The 20872-nt window shown below is 32.5% G+C and overlaps 1 protein-coding gene and 1 pseudogene across 3 annotated transcripts in view; one reads left to right on the top strand and one right to left on the bottom strand.

The window, feature by feature from the left end:
• The window catches only part of Csmd3 (CUB and Sushi multiple domains 3), a 1130934-nt gene that overhangs the window by 584316 nt on the left and 525746 nt on the right, over positions 1-20872 (top strand). The window lies entirely within an intron of this gene.
• Positions 12118-13016, bottom strand: LOC114619725 (annotated as a pseudogene).

The raw sequence follows: 20872 nt of genomic DNA, 5'->3' as shown, positions 1-20872 counted from the left end.
TTGGTTTTATCAGGAAATACCTTAGTTTCTCCAACTACAGTGGTTTAAACTTTTTCTTGATATTGTAGTCTCGGATGGCTACTTTGAATATGTAGAACATCTATCCTGACCCTTATGGCTTTTAGCCTCCATTGAGAATACAAGTATTAACCTAATAAGTCTGACTTCACATGTTAATTTGTATTTCCCCTTTTAACTTTTATTAGTTTTTTTCCGTTTGTCTGTTTAGTGTTTTTAGTGTTTTGATCATTAAGAACTGATGATTATTTATTTTCTGTATAGTCTATTTGGTTTTCTATATGCTTTCCTTGTAACTTGATAGGTATCTCCCTGTTGGAGCTAGGAAATTTTCTTCTATGATTTTGCTGAAGTTATTTTCAGCTCCTTTGACCTAGGACTCTTTTTCTAAGGATATTCATATTATTTTTATATCTGGTCTTTTAATATTGTCCCGTATTTTCTGTGTCAGAAATTTTTTGTTGTTTTTGTGGTTGGTTATTTATTTATTTATTTATTTATTTACATTTTTTTAATTTGGTGTCCATTTCCTCTATTCTGTCTTCAATATCCTGAGAGTCTTTCTTCCATTCCTTTTATTCTGTTGGTGAGACTTGTCTCTGAGGTTCCTTTTGAATTCCAAAATTTTTCACAACCGGGTCTCTCTCTTTCTGTCTCTCTCATTTTCTATTTCCACATTCAGGCTTTAAAATTTATTATTCATTTCCTTCCCCTCTTTGTTTATTTCCATAATATATTTAGAGAAAATTTATTAATTTCCTCTTTAAGCATCTCTATCATATCCATAAAGAATATTTTAAGACTTTGCCTTGTGCTTCACCTATCTTGCAATACTTGGGGCCTACTATAGTGATATTTCTGGGCTTAAGTAGACACATTTAATACTGACTTTTATGGACTGTGTTTATATGCTGGTGTCTGGTGATCTGGGTTTTGGATGATTACAGTTCTAGGTGCTGATATTTGGTCTTGTCCTTGTTGCGTGGGTATTTTGTTCCTTAGTTTCTGTTGGCCTGTCTCATTGTTTCAAGAGTAAGGTAGCTATATTTTGCCTCATAGGAAGTTCTTCTGAAACCTTGAAAGGTGTGACAAATTGTGTGTGGGTAAAATGTGTCCTTAGGTATTGGGAGCTGAAACTTAGCTGATATTCATTTCTTTGTTTAGGTTTGGTTCTTTCTCCTAGGTATAGAGATTATTTTATTAGTAGGACTAGAAGTTAGACAATCATTTTCTTTTCTTTTTTTTTTTTTGTGGTTTTTGAGACAGAGTTTCTCTGTGTAGCCCTAGCTGTCCTGGAATTCACTCTGTAGACCAGGCTGGCCTCGAATTCAGAAATCCGCTTGTCTCTGCCTCCCAAGTGCTAGGATTAAAGGCATGCGCCACCACCGCCCTGCCAAAACTAATACATGTTTGTTTGTTTGTTTGTTTGTTTTTTGAGACAGGGTTTCTCTGTGTTGCTCTGGCTGTCCTGGAACTCTGTAGACCAGGCTGGCCTCGAACTCAGAATTCCACCTGCCTCTGCCTCCCAAGTGCTGGGATTAAAGGCTTGCGCCACCACTGCCCGGCAGACAATCATTTTCTAATATAACTGTAAAGTCATATTGGTAGTCCTTGGAGCCTCCTGTGAGGTGGATCCCAATTTCCTCCTTTCCCTCAGCCTCGTCTCCATTTTTGTACTGACATTTCTTTTTGACAGGAACAATTCTGGGTCAGAATTTTTGACTGTGGGATGGGAACCCCATCCTTCCACTTCATGCCCTGTCTTTCTACTGGAGGTGAACTCTCCAAGTTCCCTTTCCACACTGTAGTGCACTTCATCTAAAGGTCATTCCCTTTGAGTCCTAAGCGTCTCTAAACTCCCAGGTCTCTAGTACATTCTGGAGAGTCCCCTTACCTTCTAACTTCCAAGTTTACCTGTTTCCACTCATTCTGCTGGCCCTCAGGGCTTCATTTCTGTTCCCCCCCAAAAAAAATCATGATCATGTTACCCCTTTCCCCACTCTGTTTCTTTCCCACCTTTGTACCTCCCTCCTTCTGGCACTCTGTGATTGCATTCTTCTTGCTCCCAAGTGGGATTGAGGCATCCTCACTTAGGCTTGTTAGCCTTCTTGAGTTCTGTGGATTGTATCCTGATTATTCTATCATTTTTTGGCTAATATCGACTTATTAGTGAGTACATATTATGCACATCCTTTTAGGTCTGAATTACTCAGGATGCTATTTTCTAGTTCCATGCATTTGCTTGCAAAACTCATGGTATCCTCCTTTTTAATAGTTGAGTAGTATTCCATTGTGTAAATGAACCACATTTCTGTATGCATTCTTCCATCATGGGACATCTGGATTGTTTCCAGCTTCTGGCTATCACAGATAAGGCTGCTATGAAGTAGTAAAGCATGTGCCCCTGTGATATGATGGGGCATTTTTGGGTATACATCCAGGAGTGTTATAGTTGGGTCTTCAGGTAGATCTATTTCCAATTTTCTGAGGAACCTCCAAATTAATTTCCATAGTGGTTGTACCAGTTTGCAATCCCACCAGCAGTGGAGTTCCTCTTTATCCATATTCTGGCCAAGATGTACTGTCACCTGAGTTTTTGATGAAGGTTTTCATTCTAAAATAACTTATGAGCAAATCTCCCTACTAGTATCAGAATTTATGTATACACACTGTATACATGTAAATGTCCTTGGAGGCCATATTATTATTAAAACTATTCTGGGAGTAAAATTAAAAGAGGTTGTAAAATCTTTCTCCCTCTTCCTGCTATTATGTTAGATTGAATAAAATTATGACCTTCATAAAAATATCAGTGAAATTATTTATTGTGTGGTTTTCATTAATATCCGTATGCATATTTTAAGTTAAGATACCATACGCTCCTGTGTTTAAATTTAATATTATTTTAAAAGGGAATGCCTATTATTCACATTGATTCATTTATAAATATTTTTATATATTGGTGTCAGCTCCAGTTTCTATGAGACCACATCTAAAAAAAATATACTATTGAGATAGACTAAAAAAAAAATCCAGTGATGATATCTACCCTCCTCATACATGGGCATTCACAATCACAGTGTATAGATGAACATACAAGGGCAACACATACATAAACGTATACCACCAATAAACACATACACTGAAAAAACTTGATTTTTTTTATTTTATAGAGAAATGCTTTTCCATGTATTCTTGTTCACTATGTCAAATGTTTGAATAATAAGGCCCTTGCCATCAAAATAAGAGCAAGACATGCCAGTTCTCATCATTGTTATTTAATGGATTTTGATTTTTAGTTTGATTGAATAACAGCTGTGATGTTATGACTCAGATTGAAGACGTATGTCCTGAGATTGCTGGAAATGATGGAAAGGACTACCTGACTTCCTGATGACAATGTAAAGCACATACCTGACATCAGCAACTGCACTTATACAAACAATGCCACTTTGCAATTATAGATCTTGTATCCTTGAGCCATTATTAGTTGGACTTTCTGCAATTAACTATGATTTCCAAATTATTATTATGCCTAATAACAAAATTATTTATAATTAAGATTATATGCTATACTTAATTTCTACTACACACATGTACACACACATATATATGAAAATTTGTGATTTTATTATAGTGCTATAATTATGGTAGGAATTAAAAATAAAATTAACACACACAGCTGCTTGTGACCTGAACTCAGTCCTCTTGATTATGTGGCAGGCACTTTACAAACTCAACCATTTAACCAGCCCCTCAAATACTTTCAATATAGCTTCCTTTCCCCTTCTCTTTACAGCCACTCTTTCCATTATGTTACTACTTTAAGGGTACTGAGAAGTTTCTTAATACTTAGCTTCCATTCTTCACAAAGGTTCTTTTAAAATGGTAGTTCAACTTATTGATATGCTGCATAACATTTTGATATTAATTGAATTTAAAATTTGAAGAATGATTATTTTTGTGCATGCACTAGTGTCTCTATGTGAATTTGTGACTTACGAAAATATTGCAAAGAAACCCCAAAAGGTCTAGTGTTATGATTGCTTAGTTTAAGTAGAAGTGATATATCATAAAATAGGAGGATTTTAAGTATAAATCTATCTGAATATTACTATTAAAATGCAAACATTTAACTTTTTTATTCTAAATATGTTATTCAGATATCCTGTGTATTAATGAAGACTATGTTTGTAAAATATTTTTTCAGTAGTTTTTTGACATATGGGCACTTTAAGTATATTAACAAATCTTTTTTTAAAAAAAACTGTGATGAAGTTGTATTAATCTGACAGTTTAGGAGTATTTGTTAATCCAAGGGACAAATTACTTTTCTTACTTGTATCTACTATCCCTTGCACAGCAGAAACCCTTCCCCTTTGTTCTGTTGACTGAATTATTCTGGGTTCTGATGACCCTCATCTCTCCCTATTCTTCATGGCTCTATAGAATTGGGCTGAACTAATCTAAATTCCCTTTGATACAGTTATCAGATCAGGATCTGGGCAATTGATATCGATTGTGGTTGAAAGAAAAGGTCTTTTTCTGAGGTTGTGAATAGTAAGGGTCATTTCACTTGGTGCTAGAGAGGGTCAACTTTTATTATTTTTTTGTCAATAAATGGCTACCAGAGACAAAGAAGAAATTGTCAATAGCAATGAAAAATAAAGTGTTATGGACATAATTTAAACTCCTAAATTTATCTCTTCATAAAGAAATGTTTTGACTTCTATTCAAACAAGGCCATAAAGTTCTTATTTAAGATACAGTTCTTAAATTTCTCTACCTGACAATTTAAATAAAATGAGGTAGGATATAGATTCTTATTTCTCTTTAATTCTTTCAGCTCATAAGATATAATTGTTTATGCTATAGTTCAAGGTTTATAAATATATTTTCCTTTTTAAATTGTATTAATATGGGCATAGCATTATACCCTGATCCCCCCAAAATACCACCTATATGTGAATTCATTTTAATATTTTTTGTTATTTTTAAAAAAGATACAAGACCTCCTTAATACCCTTCTACTAGCAATATAAAGTCATCTTGGCTAACTATCTATTAATTTTTGCCCCGGTGTTTTAATGCCATTGAATTAAGTTATGGCATCATTAAGTTTGTCCTTAAAGCATGAGATTGATTAAAATGTTTTGAAAGTAGCCCTAATTATTTTGTACTTACATAATTAATTAGAATGCTAAGGCCGAGTTACTTAGTTATCACTCCAATCATATGGACTAATAGAAACAAATGTGAATATTTTATTAATTTTTCTTCTTAAAGGTTTTTGTGGCTAATAACCTACAATTTTACTTAATTATATGTAATCACTTAATTTGCAAGAAAGAAGCTCATAAATCTAATTAAAATTATATTATTTTTAATGGTCCTGTAGTCAAATGCTCCTTCCACATAATAATCAACATATGATATTCCACATGTTACACAAAATTCAGATTATTGTATTATAATATTGTAATATTATAGTATTACTCAATAATATATTATGATATTATAGTATCTACTTAATAGTATCTACTCCCTAAAAAGACAATGGAATCCCAACCTGTAATATAATGTTATTTGGAGAATGTTGTTTGAGGAAGCAGTTAGTTTCATATGAGCTTAATTATGGTATTGTTCTTTGGGGAAGTGGTTTTTTTCTAATTAGTTTAGTTTTCTTCTGATTTCTTTTCTTTTGCCACATGAGAGGAAAGGAACCTAAAGAAAAAGAATTCATTAAAGCATAAAATGACATCTTACCATAGCCAGCATTGTTAGTATCTATAAATTTTCTCTGAAAGAATATAGAATATTATATAAAATAGATTTCAAGCAACTTTAGAGTCCACCTGATGAATTAAATAAGAAGTGTTGGTAGTCTTACAAAATATTAAAGATATCAAAAAGAATCTTTAGCGAAAAAATGTGTGTCACTCTTTTTCCTTTCCCAAATATGAACAGGAAAATAAAACTACCACTGGAAATCTAAGAAAGATCCCAACAGAGTCTGACCACGATGGTATCCTGAACAACATTTTTCCAATATTTAGACAGTGTAGAATAAATTTCTCTTGTTTGAATACCTAACCATAAGACATTTTGTTACAGTCTTTGAAGCAGATGATAACACTATACAAGGCAAAATGGACTAATTTAACTATATATGTTAAAAGCATAGTAATTAAAAGAAACCAAATAAAATAAAAGAGAAATGACTCACTATGTATTAGTCACTTATCTTATTAGTGCAACAAAGTATCTATACAGCAATCTTCAAGAAAAAAAGTTTATTTTACCTTAAAATCCAAACGGTTAGTTCACCATGGCAATGATATTGTGGTAAAAGGAGTCTGAACCACCTGTGGGAGAGCAGAGCCTCTGCACTGGATGCCCACCCACTAAGCACACACCCCAGTACCAGCTCGACTCCCCAGGTGTTCTGACACATTCAGGATCACAAGTGAGGCCCCAAACCCTTCCCCAATACCTGGTGTAACCTGGACCCCCGGGACACATGGATGCAGATACCCCACCCAGACAGAGACCAGTTCCGGATTGTACCTGTGCCAGTAATAGAGCCTCTGCTCTGGATCCAAACATACAGAGGCCACACCACACTTGCAGCTCAAACTCCCAAGGGTTCTGACGGGATTTTAGTATTTCTAATATTGAAACATTATAAATGTTTATCTATGTAAATGAAGCATGTCTATCTACAGGTTGTTTGTATGACAAATCTACATTCTACCAACATATACACAATGAATGAAAACCAAAATCAGTATGCAAATTTAAATAATCGCCCTCACTCCCAAAAACATTACTTGGTGAATGTATTAATTTATACAAAATTCCAGAAAATAGTAACATCTTGAACAAAATAAAACAAAGTCTAAGGAGCTGAAAGTAGATCATTGATTGTTTTTGCAATAGGATTATTGATGGCAGAATTTAATACCTACCCAGGCAAAATTTTTGTATGCTGGTTAATCTCTTATTTTTAAATATGAGTTTTTGTTAAGTGACTCAGTAGTATTCATGAACAGTCCAATTCCCACACTAGTTAAACTATAGTATGTGAAAGACATTGATTGCTATTCTGAGAAAATTAACATGAACACCATGTATAGGAATTTTTTAACAACTTTAACAATTAAAATGGTAAGAACAATATTTTTTACATGCTAAAGCAGTTGTTGTCTACAAAGGATTGTATTCTCCTGAGTAGGTTGACTTTATAATATATTATATGATTATTTTAAATATATAGTATATTATAAATATATTTATTTTATTATATTCTATAATATAAAATATAATATAAAAATAAAACTGCTAAAGATATAGTAGTGATCACATATGAAAACACACCTAACCCAACAAAGAACTAAAAATCTTATTTGTTTTCCATTGTCTATTAAAACTCTCTAGGATGAGACTGGGTATATGAGAGTATTATGAACAACTGTAATGTGAGGAATTCTCTTTATCATTTATAACTAAAAGATTACTAATGTATCATCTCAGATATATATCACCTCATTGTATCCATTTCATATAGATTGTAACACTCCTACAGTGTTTAAAACTGCTACCTCTTGCCTATGAACAATTATAAAACATAATATATTGAGAGACTTATAACCTTTCAATCTGCCTCTTAGAATAAAGAGGGCTTGCTTTAAAACATGCCTTAGAAAAACTACATTTGAATGTGCTTTACTTTTTCAATCTTTGACGTTCCTTTCTTTTAGCTTAAAGTTTTTTTCTCTCTCTTTTTTTTTGTATTTAATATGTCAAGTTCCTTGAAAAAACCACTGTTTTGCAATATGTTTTTGTTTATCCTAACCTGTTGTAAGAGTTAACTTTGTTTCTACACCCATGGAATTAGAGGTAAAATTAGTGATAAGAAGAGTATTTTTTTCTAAATTTTATAGTGCTCGTTGAGTTTTGACTATATTCCAGGTATTATGAAAAGACTAGAGTGCTTAGGAAAATCTTAGAGACTGAGTCACTGTTTTCAGTTTAATATGATAGAAAATAACACCATCTTATTCGTAAGGAATAAGAAGGAAAACAGAATGTACTTTTGAGGGACTATAACAAGGCACTTAACACAAGTATCAAAGAAAAGCTTCCTGGAGTAGTTAACATGACATGAGATGTGAGGCTTAAGAGTTGTTATGGAGACAGTAATTGGGCAGTAATATGAGTATGTGAATGAGGTAACACATCCTAGAAGAAGAGCTAATAAAAGTTTTAGGACATGTGGTGAAGTGTAAAAGAGAGAAACAGAGGAGAGTGATGTTGGAACAAGGTAAGGAAATGGGAAAGTATATATTGTGACTTCCTGAATGAACATTTGTAATTCTGTCAGGGATAAAGGTGTCAATTTCGACTATGTAAAGGGGAATCAGTCCTCAAGCTCTCAACTGTTCCTCTTTTCTAGTTTTCTCTGGAAGAATGAATAATTATATATTAAAATCATGAAATAAAATATGCAGAATTCAAAAGGTATTTCTTGAAATGGTTTTGTGAAAAATGCTCACTTTTGTGAAGATGAGGTAATGGAGGTGCAAACACTCTAATTCCTTTTCCTAGTCATTGAGCAATTCCTGATTCGGTGTCAAAACAAGTATAGGCTTCTATGTGAGTCAGTTTCCACTCTACTTCCCTGTACACACTTGCTCTTTCTCTATGGTAAGTATAAGTGATTAAGGGAAAAACAGAATTTTGTGCTCTAAAGTTTGCCAAAAATTTTATAGACATTGCCCATTTCAACCAAAGACATCATTATTTTTTGAATTATTTATTATAATTTTAATTGGTGAAGACATTTTCAATCAAAGAGATGCAGCAATGCATGCAGAAAAACACAGGATATTATTCCATATCCTTCTTAGGGCATGAAGTTATATGTAACAAATTTAGCTTTCTAGATTTTTAGTTTTCTGTGGAGAGTTCTGGGTTACCTTCATTTAAATGAACAGAACACCAGTGTTATTTTTACTCATGTAAAATCAGAAATAATTCTTGATTGTTTTGGTACAGAATTTTGGAATAGAGCCAATTATTGTTCAAAAATGTAAAAGATTGGTTGTTTTATAATTTCTCTATAGAATTATTAGAAAATAATTCTATACTAATTCAAGCAGACCTAAGTACTTTTATTAATGAGTCAGTGGTCTATAGTTAGAGAAGATATAGAGAAGATTGACTAATATCCAAAGATGGTTTAGGTTCATAGGCATTTAGACATTTAGACATTTAGACATTTGTTTATTGGATCTAGTGGTTTGATTTTGTTTTAAAACAAATGCTAGCATGCTTACAATAAATATTTAACTAGGCAACAATTCTTCTATTATTGGAGAATTGTGTTTATGAATAAAATGCTTGAATCAAGACCATTCACCATCTACTCCCTTCCAATTAATTACTTCAAACGCTTTTTTTCCCTCCAAAGTTCATGTACCCCTAAAAGACTAAACTGAATCCAGTTAAGAATCTCTGTTTGTAGATGAGTATAGGACCACCTATGGGAGCATGAGCAGCCCCTCAGATACTGTAAACTTTTAGAAAAATAATTCTCTGTTCCCACATGCCATAGGTTTTCAACACCATTTCACTAATGGCAGGAGTTCATGATATCCCTCTTCCATTCATGCTGGAATTTTGGTTACTTTGATCTTGTGCAAGCTTTATGCCAGACATAACAACTACTATGAATATGTGTATATGTTTGCTGTAACTATCTGGTAGATGCTTTCTGTACTTCTTCATTATCATTCCTGATCCTTGTGGCAAAGAGGTATGATATTTCTTCCATTTAGAACTGAGAAATACAAAATCTCTATTCTCTACACATTTTCTGTTTCTGGGTTCTCTATATATTAATTTCTACCTAATGCAAAAATGAGAGTCTCTGATGACGATGGACAGGTGTACTGACCTAAGAATATGAAGATAAGTATTTACGTGGCATTTATTACCATGTCTGTTTAGCTTAGTAATAGTGTTAGATTCTTACCTATGTTCTATGACATAAGAATTCAAGGAGTTTTAACATGGTTAACTGTAACAGGCATTAATTAGTACCATCTACTAGAACCATCATTAAGTCTAATAATAAAATGGCTAATAATTTTCTTAATATGTGTACTACTCTTGTGCTAGTGTGCAAATGTTGAAAGGCCAATCATTATTGTAGTTATCAGGATTTATAGTTGAGTAAGACTGTAAATTAATATGCATCTTGATAATTTGCATGAAAACTCCTATAGCTATTAGAGATGGAATTTCCATGGTGGTAATTGCTTAATTTCTCCTTGTACTGTGATTCAAGTAAGTGGTGTCTTTAGCAGTGAGACTTTACTATGAAGTTCTGGAGGTTACCAAAGGACAATGGAATTATCCAATGTTCAAGGAGAGTGTCTTGGACCTCAGTAAACAAACAAAATTGTAAGTCTTATTTATCACTAGGATTTTCATTGAACAACTATGTCTGGACGAGGAGAACTGAAAGCAAGGTAATGTAGTAAGTTTTAGAAAGAAATGAATATTACAGAGTATATGGAAAGTTAACAACGTAGAAGCTAAAATACTTAATAAATACAGACATAGATATACAAAAATAATTTAAATAGAATTATCATATTTTTAAAAACCTAAATGGATTATTTTTTCTATTATTTAGATGCATTGATCTAATAAAGTAACATTCTGAAACCTATACTGAACTGGATTATACCAATGAAAGTTGGAAAAGGATTGAGTCATTTTTAAACAAAAATTAAGCTAACCCATACATTAATATAAATCTTGGACTAAACACTTAATAAGATTGATATTGAATATATATTAAAATTTTAAGTAAAATTTCAATGATCTGAGAATATTTTAATCTTAAAAAAGACATAAAATAAAATAAGAAAGATAACCTGAAAATGAGAAAGAAAGAAGAGTGTGGTAAGTGGCATCCAGGACTTCCTCTAAAAGGGAAACAGCTACGGAAAAAGAAAACAAATAGGGCATAGATAATGAAGGAGTAAACAGTTATATTAGTTAGATCAAAAGCAGATAGAGCTTTCATAGGATTTATCATAGTTATTTTTCTATTTCTGTGAGAAAATGTCATAACCAAGGCAACTTATAAAAGGAAGTGTTTATTTGGGCTTATGTTTTTCAGAGGTGTAGAGTCCAAGATGGTCAAGCAAAGAGACAAAAGGAGCAAAAGCTGTTAATTCACAATTTGATCTACAAGTAGATGCCTTAGGGACACACTGTGGACAGTGTAATTTTTTATTGAAACCACAATCTGGTCACTTTCTCCAACAAGAGTGTACTTCCTAAAACTCTTTCACCAACTGAGAAGCAATTTTTTTAAACATATTTGCCTTTGGGAGCCATTCTCACAAACAACCACAGCATTTAAAATTGGGCAATCCATTAAGCAAAGAAATATGATTCAGTGTGATTGTTTGCATATTTATGTTAATACTATGTATGTTTACATAATAGAAATATGTAACTCCTACAATGTCTTAATTTCTTATGTTGTTTCAGTAATACCATATGGTAGATTGAAGCATCAATGAAAATATGGAGGGATTCTAAAGAAAAAAACATGTATTTTAATACACTAAACAAATGTTGAGCAGCAGAGGATTTTCCAAATTCAAGACAAAGGTAGCTTAATCAGGATATTTGAGATGATGGACTTTGAATCCAGTTCATATTAAATAATTGCTGCTGCCTGCTTGTTGGAAATCTTCCAAATATAACACTAGCTGTTGACACTTCAGACTGCTGAATGTTTATACAGTGATGATGGCAATATTTGGGGACTATTGTGAAAATGTATGACATAATTTAATATTTTAACAAACTTTAAGTATTTTTTGACATCTACACATATACAGAATTATATTTAAATTCACATGGAATAATATTTACATGTTAATTAAGTTATATGTAGGAAATTAGGAAAAGTCCAGATGATGGTTTACAAACAAAGAAAAGAAAACTATACAAGACAGGAAGAGAGCCAACAGTAAATGCCACAACCTTCCCCTGCCGAAGCAGACAGGGTCTTCCAGAGAGCTACATCTTCTTAATCTGATTGTCCAGGTCATCAAAGTAAGGGTGCTTGAGGGCCATTTTGCCAGAGATTCGCTTGGCAGGATCATACAAGAGCATTTTTGAGAGCAGATCCAAGCCGTTTTCATCCAGGTTCTTGACGTGGGACGCCAGGCTCCCTGGCTTCCACTTGGGGAATGTGTTCTTGTAGTCCTGCAGGGACTCGACTTCTGGCCACACTTCATTGTTAGGTGTGCCGAGAGCTCTGAAGATCCTGAAGAGCTGGCCGATCTCAGAGTCACCGTGGAAAAGCGGCTTCTTGGTTGCCAGTTCTGCAAATATGGTCCCTATACTCCAGATGTCAACCGGTGTGGAGTAACGGGCGGAGCCCAGCAACACTTCTGGAGATCGGTACCACATCGTCACTACCTCGTGTGTGTACACTCTTACCGGTATTCCAAACGCTCTGGCGAGGCCGAAATCAGCCATTTTGATTGTTCCTTTGTCGTCAATCAATAGATTTTGAGGCTTCAAGTCTCTGTGAAGAACTCTTCGGGAGTGACAGAACACAATCCCCTGTAGGATCTGGTACAAGTAGCTCTTCACGAGCGAAGAATCCATGAACTGACCAGGAGGGATGGAGTCCAGGTACTTCTTGAGATCCATGGACAGGAACTCAAAGATGAGATACAGCCTGGAGTCATGAGCACATCTTGCAGGCTGACTATGTTTGGATGTCGAAGTTCTTTTCATAGAGAGATTTCCCGTATCGCAGTGCTGGGCACTCCTTCTTCCTCGCTTTCAAGTCTGATTTTCTTCATGGCCACTATCTGGCCCGTAGTTCTGTGTCTGCCCTTATACACTACACCATAAGTACCTTCTCCAATTTTCTCTATTTTGATATAGTCCTCCATAGTTGCTCAACAGATTACAACAGACCCTCTCTGTCCCCGCTGCGGCCACACCGCAGTTCCGGACTGCACGGACAGAGCGACTCCCGGAGCTTAGAGGCTGAGTCCAAACTTTAAGTATTATTTCTCTTGGGAAACATGTATTTATTTTGTAGCTACATAAAAATGGCCATTTTAAATAGTTTTATTAATTTCAAGTATATTAATCTTTTAAAATAATTCTGCTATATTTACATAATGGAGCAGTTGCTCCTTCTGTCTTTTCATGTCAGAGCTATCTTTTGTAATAATATATTTCTTTCATTGAAATACTTAAATATTTTTAGATAGCATTCTGATAAATCCATCAACTACTACCTGTCTACAACTGCACTTAGAGTTCACCTTTTTATCTCTCCAATTACATGTTCTTTAAAAAAACTCATTTAAATACACTTCATGTATGTGATCATTGCTGAAGAAAAAGATAATGACATCATATAATTACATAACAAAGCATAGTAATATTGAGATAGCAATTAAATGCAACTAAATATAGACATTAAACACAACTGAAGGAAAAACTCAGTTAATTACATTGTAAGCACCAAATTTTCATAAGATTATTCGTAATTGATTAAATTGGTCAAAACAAATATAAGAGATTTCATTCAAAACTCATTGACTTAGTATAAGTTACAATATTTAATATATGTTATGGAGTGTAAAAGAATAAACAAACAAATGAAGGGAACAACACAAAAATCTCAGACAAAATCCCTGAGTGAATTCAGCTGAACATGGCAAAGCAGTATAAACTTACATCAGAAAAAAACAAATTCTATTTCACAAATGATGCTAGAACAAGTGGTCATCAACAAGCATATCAAAGAATAAAGTTTTACAACTATTTTACATACTTAACAAAATCTAAATACCAAATTTTTATAGATCTAAATATAAATACAAAACTGTAGAGTCTAGAAAACCTTGAAAGTGTAAATCTTTGTAACCTTTGACAGTATGATGATATTTTAATACAACAAAATAGTGCAAGGTACATAAAAGATAAAATAATGCAATGTTATGAAACTCACTAAAATTAAAAATTACTTTTATACAGATAATAACATCAAAGAGACTATTCACAGTAAGAGAGATAAGTGATTGAGAACATACTTGATAATCACTGATATATATATATGTTGAATGTTGCCTACTTCATCTTTTATATGTCATTAGAGAAATGCAAACAAAAATAAAGTTACACCATTGCCACTTTTTTAGAATGGCTAAAATCCAGAACAACTAAAGTACAGAAATGGCATTGTTGCAAAGCAAAATTAATAGCTGAAGGGGAACAACATGGTCTATTCACTTCAGATGACAGTTTGACAGTTTCTAACAGATCTACATAAGCAGCTATGTACCTTGATTTCTTTCCAAATAAGCCAAACACTTATGTCCACATGAATGTCTGTAGTACTTGCAACTGTTAAATCTTGGGGACAATCAACAAGTCTTATATTTAGTGAATGACTGGGTAAACGGGTAGACTTTGCAGTAAATATTAATCCTTTCTGACCACAGAAACCAGGAAGGAAACAAGCCAAGCTTTACAAATGAAAGCACTAATCTGAAAGGGCTGCATGTAGTATGATTTCTACTCTATGACAATTATCTCAGAGATAAAGCTACTGATAGACTTTGATGAAAAGGAGTTGGGAAGGATGAGACCGTTGACATGAGTATGGAAGAGTTTTAGAGTTTATTCTGTAACATTTCTGCATGCATAACAGTGCATACTTGTAAAAATACAGTGAACATTAACAGTAAGAGGATACTCCAGCATAGTAATGTTACTTTTGAGTAACAATGATATATATAGATCTAGGCTGACTGTTTATAACAAGTAACCAAACATCATGCAGGGGGTTACTAATGAGGATGTTTTATGCATGGTGTCCTAGGAATTATGGAAGAACTCTACACTTTCTGCTTTGTTTAGCAGTGGTCCCAAAACAGTTTTCAGGGTTAATTTTTTTGACTTAAACAATAATAATGAGTAGAATCCAGTACTATTCACCAAGATGCCAAGAGCTATTTGCAATCTGCCTTCTCTGTTATGCTAATATAGTAGAAAAACTTAGAGACTTCAGGTAGAAGCTGATATGTTTAAGGATATTTTCTGATTTAGGCTACTATTCAATTCCCATGGTTCCTTTCCAAGTTGAAAAAGAAATCTGAGGACATAACTAAGCTGTATATTCTGCCCAGTACTCACAATTGCCATTTATATTGATTTCGTTTTCATTGCATTTCAGACTACATTATATTCATTAAACAGGAAAAACTTTGACTCAGACTGACTTGACAAATCATTGAAAATAAGTTTCTATTTTCTACTTGTTACATTTCTGTTAGCAACAAATAGAGATGGAATATTATCTTTCTCTTGTAATTCATTTATGCAGCACAATTACAGTGCTCAAACAAATTATGGTACATTTAAATAAATTCTATAAATGTAATAAAATCCATTGCATTCTGTTCTTTGGAAGAAGAGAAAAAAGTGTTAAAATTATCCTTCTTATAAATAGTTTAATTCATATTTATAAGTATTCTGCTGTAAATACATGTTGATACTTTCATTTTTCTTAAATATGTGAACAACCACTAGAACTTGTTAAGAATAATTTTATATATAAAACTGCAAAATTTAATCAATAAATTAATGAATAAATTTATAGCAGATGATTGGACCTCATTCAAATACCAAATAATGCTCACTGTGAAATAAAAAGTGAAATACAGAACTGCACTGTCCATCAGGAACGATTTAAGAAGTGCCTTTTTTTCTGTTCATTGTGTGCAATAAATTTTTTGTGGCATATGAAATATTGTCTTGGTATTATGCTTCTATATAAGGAATGAAACTGATAAAGGCTGAAAATTTTTGTTGGCATGTAGAGGATTTTTTATCCAACAACATGGCTGCTCTGGCAAAGGATCACATCCAAAGACCTAGGTATGTGTTATCCAGCTAGAATACAGACACACTAAACACCTTAAATTCCACTGGCTGGAATGCAGAGAGACCCTAAGTATACACCTTTAATCCCTAACAATGACTTCTAATTGAGGTGCAAATTGACTAATCAGAGAAAGATTTGACAGAATGAGGCAGAGATAGGTTAGGCCAAACTCTTGCAAGAAACTATTTAAAAGGAGAGGAGGATGAGAGTTGGTTGGTATTTAAGTGAGTTAGGAGACAGTGATTGTAGTGCAGTAGAGTTGATTTCATTAGTGAATTCATGAAGTTCAATGCAGGTCAGCAGAATAAGAATGAACTAGAAGATTAGAACAAATTGTCAGAGTTAGTTTAAGACCAGGCAGAGCAATTCAACTAGAAGCTGAGAGAAGCCATATAGAATCAGTCAGCTTGGAGAGAAGTTTGAGCCAGAAGAGCTGAATTGAACCAGCCAGCTAGAGTTCAGAAACAACTAGAAAGAGTGTTCTTATTGATCAGCCTCTGAGAAGAAAGTTACATCTGGAAATAAAAGCAACTTTTACATCGGAGTTTTAAATACTTATATTTGGAATATTGTGTTATCATTACCTTTAACACACAGATTTGGATTATTGTGTCATCGTTATCTTTGTGTGTCCCATATTTTTTGTTGGTAATGATACATAAACTGAATATTGGAATACTTGGGTTTAAAGAAGTAATTGAAAGTTTAAAAATCTTACTGTGCAAAGACTGTTTATATAATAAATCAACAGATAAGAGTTGAGATTGCAGAATATGTTGAAAGGTCTACACAAAAGTAAGATGAGATTCCAAAGAAATTAAGTTACCATTTCTCTATAGATTTTACACCAACAGATTAACTGAAATCGTGGCCAAAGAATGTATTTCTGACATGATTCTACAAATGAACTGGCAGAAACTTCTAACACAAATATAGTGGAACTATAGCATTGCTTTAGGACAAAAATATAACTTAAAGGCATAATTTAAGATGTTCATTATCATTCAGAATCATAAAAGTTTATTTTTGATAAAGTTCTTTACCCAAAATCACATTTAAATCTATAGATCAAAAATGTATAACTGATGAGTAAACTTTACATTAAGTCTTTAAAACCTTGCCTCATAATAGAATATAGTGTTTAGAAGCAACACAGGGATAATAAATAAGAGAAAACAATGTCCTGAGAGTTACAATTTTTGCTATCCAAAAGATACCAAAGTTTTAAAGTTCATATCTATTAGATGATTGTTTATTTATAAATGATAGGGAAATTATAAAAACAAATAATATGAATCAACAAAGGTATTAACTCAATAAACAGCCACAATGGCATAATCCTTACTTGTTGTATTCAGGGTACATCATTTCTTATCAGAAATAAGTGACGACTGTGTGAGCACAGTTGGAGCTGGTGTTGAGACTGAGAGTGGTGATATGTAGCCAATTGGACAATAGGAATGAGACTCTATTATTCTTTAGAGGTAAACAAGCCTCTCCAAAATCTATTTCCTGCATGCAGCTTACATAGAAATGCCACAAATGAAAGGCAGATATGTCCCATACAAATCTAGCATAGACATCATCATCATACTAGAAATTTTACACGTGCTATCTTATCTAAACTTTACACCTAGCAAACATGAATTCATCAACAATCAGTGTAATTATTAAATTATTTTTTAAACTGTATTTTTAAAAAGTACCAGAATGTTATAAAAGGTACTATCAATATTTTTGGATTCAGATCCTGGATAACATTGACAGAGAAATTTTAAAATGTGTATATTTTATGAAGTGATAGGTAGTAGCTACAATACGTACTAGGAAGTTTAGGAACAGTAACATGATGTGGAGTAGATCTAATGATACACACAAAAAGTTCAGAATTGAGAACCACTTGGTTATGAATAATATAGCACTTTTGCTTGTGGTTAAATTATTTTTAATAATAAAATATTCATCAAATGTTTAAGTATCCTAAGTTATCAAACAATATTTTCATATAATTATGAATATTATTTAAATGTAAAATTTTTTACTATGCAATACTATGTAGTATATACTAAATACTAAAACAGTAGGCAAATTGCTTTTATAGGAGACAGCTAAATAGTTGACTTCAAAATGGTTTTTAATTTGGTGATACTTCAAATTACAAATTATACATTTCATCTTGTGTTTATTCTACTCACAGAAAATTAACACCTCCAGTTTATGGACATATGCTATGACAAATGTCCTGTTATGAGCTCTTGTTCTATGCTTTATGAGAGAAAAGAGAGAGAGAGAGAGCTGTAAATTACCAAAAGTCAATGTTAAGAATTCAACAGCAGAGCTTTGTACTAATTAGAATGATAGTAAAAATCAGAGAGTGAACGATATGATAAGGAGGCAAGATTTCTTACCTGGCTTCAGATAAGAAATGTTATGAGGTCAGCAAAGGCACATGCAATAGGAGGGTGTCTGGGGCATTGCAGAGATAAGCAAAAGAAAATATTCTGAAAAGCCCAGCTCTCAAACAAGTTTTATTTTGTAAGCATAAGTGTAGTAAAAGAGAACCTATTAGCCTGTGAGATTAGAGTAGTATTTTTAGAGTATGGTGAGTCTACTGAGGAATTTAAAGAATAATAAACATTCTATGCTTTGTATTAACATAAGACGGTTGCTATTAATTGTATAGAACACAGGTCTGACATTAAAAGTAAACTGAGAGGATATTTAGATTATACAAGGAGAGATAAAAATTTGACAACTGAAATCATATGAATTCAATAGACTCTAAATATCTTTAAAAGACAACCTAACATTCTCTAGTGTCCAAACAGAGACTGTGAGAGTAAGGCTGAAGTGGAGAGGATAATCATGTTAGCATCCAAAATTTTGTTTGAGGTGATACCAACCATGGTATTCAGGAATTATGGTTCAGTGAAGGAATATCAGATTCAAAAGAGGAAAATGAAGTAGATCTAACTCACTGGGTAATATTTTACTGAAGACATCAACAAATGTTACTAATATGAAGGTGGATCTCAAAAAATATCTGATATTGTCAGTTAAAATTCCATGATCATAGTACATGTCTGCATACCATAGGAAAAGCTCCACAGTACAGAGATGTGGTGTATATCTGTGTAAAAATTATATAATATGAAAATCAATATTCTTCTGGAACAAAAGTACATAGTTGAAATTTGTCTTCTATTTTTACCTCCCAGGTTTCTTATTAACTTACATATCTTTACCCTTTTAATTCTCATCATTTTTCATTTTGTATTTTTTTATCATTTTTTCTTAGTTTTACCTAACACCTTCATACAGTGCACATTTGACTTTCTTTCATTATATAACTAACTTACAATTTAACTCCATGTCTGATAAAATATCATTTTCCTTTTTCTCTCTCATCAGTTAATCTTATTTCATTGAAACATCTTTTCTTTCTCTTTATTGGTATAATGCTTACATTTTTTGTTCAAAAAATGTTTATGTACTGATAGTTGTTTTAGTGTTGAATTTAGCTTAGATATGGTTTACAAAAACACACAAAGTCTTCTAGAACATTATTTGTAGTGTTTGAAAATAACTTAGGATTCCTTAGATGAAAAACTCTTGTTTTTTAAATGATAAAACAAGCTAAGAAAGTTACATTTTGTGTTATAAAAAGTATCTTTGTTATTGTAATTAAACTATGATAATGTTTGTCTCTAAATATAGTATGTTCTCAAATTGAAATACAAATGAGTAATTTATTATTTTCCATGATGTTAAAAGTGTGAACTTTCAAAGTCATTTGAAAACTTAAAATAAATTTATATTTATGAATGGATTAGATGACTATTTTCAGTGTGCTCTATAATGAAAAAAGAGACAATGATCAATGAATCTGATATATAAATGCTATAGTGTATTTTCTGCTGTTATATCATTCAAGAATGGGTAGCATAAACAAAATCAATATTTTGCTTTTTGTTATAAAAACTAGAAAGTATAAAATCAAGTTACCTATATATGTGCTTAGTAACCTATATATGTACCTAGTCTCAATTACAAACCTTTCACCTTCGACTCCTCATCATTTTGAGAGGAGAATAACTAAGTCTTCATGTACAAAATGATGGAAAGCAATATATAAAATATATTATACATACATTAATCATTGTATATGTATACATGTATAAACATACACACATATACGTGAATATATGTCTATATGTGTATATTTATACATGTATACATGCATACATGCATTCATGGATATATGTATGAATATATGTATATATGTACATATGTATATATAAAATCACTAAATCCATGAGCTCTTTTATATAGGCCTTAAGCACTCTTCTAATAATGAAGTCTCTAACCATTTCTTGGAAAAAATTAAATAACATTTTTTTTACTATGACAATGAAATTGTAATAATTAGATTGTATTAATGTATGTGTGCATGCTTGCAAAGTAGAGACTAGAAGACAACTTGTAGGAGTGTTTTTTTTCCTTCTACTGTGTCTGCTGCAGAGAAGGAACTCAAGCACATTTATCCACTGATCCTTCCAGGAGCTATAAATTAAATTTAAGCATACGTTTCAGAGGGGAGGAGTTATGTTGGAGTCAAAGCAAACTTAATTGAAGGACCTGAAGGTTTTATTTATTTTAGTTTTGTATCTGAAATATGTTGAAAAGACAGCAGAGATTGCTTTCTAGTTTGGTAATAATTTTAGTATTTTCAGCAACACAGTTGTGCTTCTGTGCTCATTATTACTAAAACTGTCTTCTTTATTATACTTTTTCATTAATGTAGTACTTACTTTTGATAAAAATCAATTTCAATTTTGACTCACT

This window comes from Grammomys surdaster, unplaced genomic scaffold (assembly GCF_004785775.1).
Source record: "Grammomys surdaster isolate TR1022 unplaced genomic scaffold, NIH_TR_1.0 63, whole genome shotgun sequence".
Taxonomy (NCBI): Eukaryota; Metazoa; Chordata; class Mammalia; order Rodentia; family Muridae; genus Grammomys; species Grammomys surdaster.
Note: the sequence above shows the minus strand (reverse complement) of the source record. Positions and strands in the feature narration are given on the sequence as shown.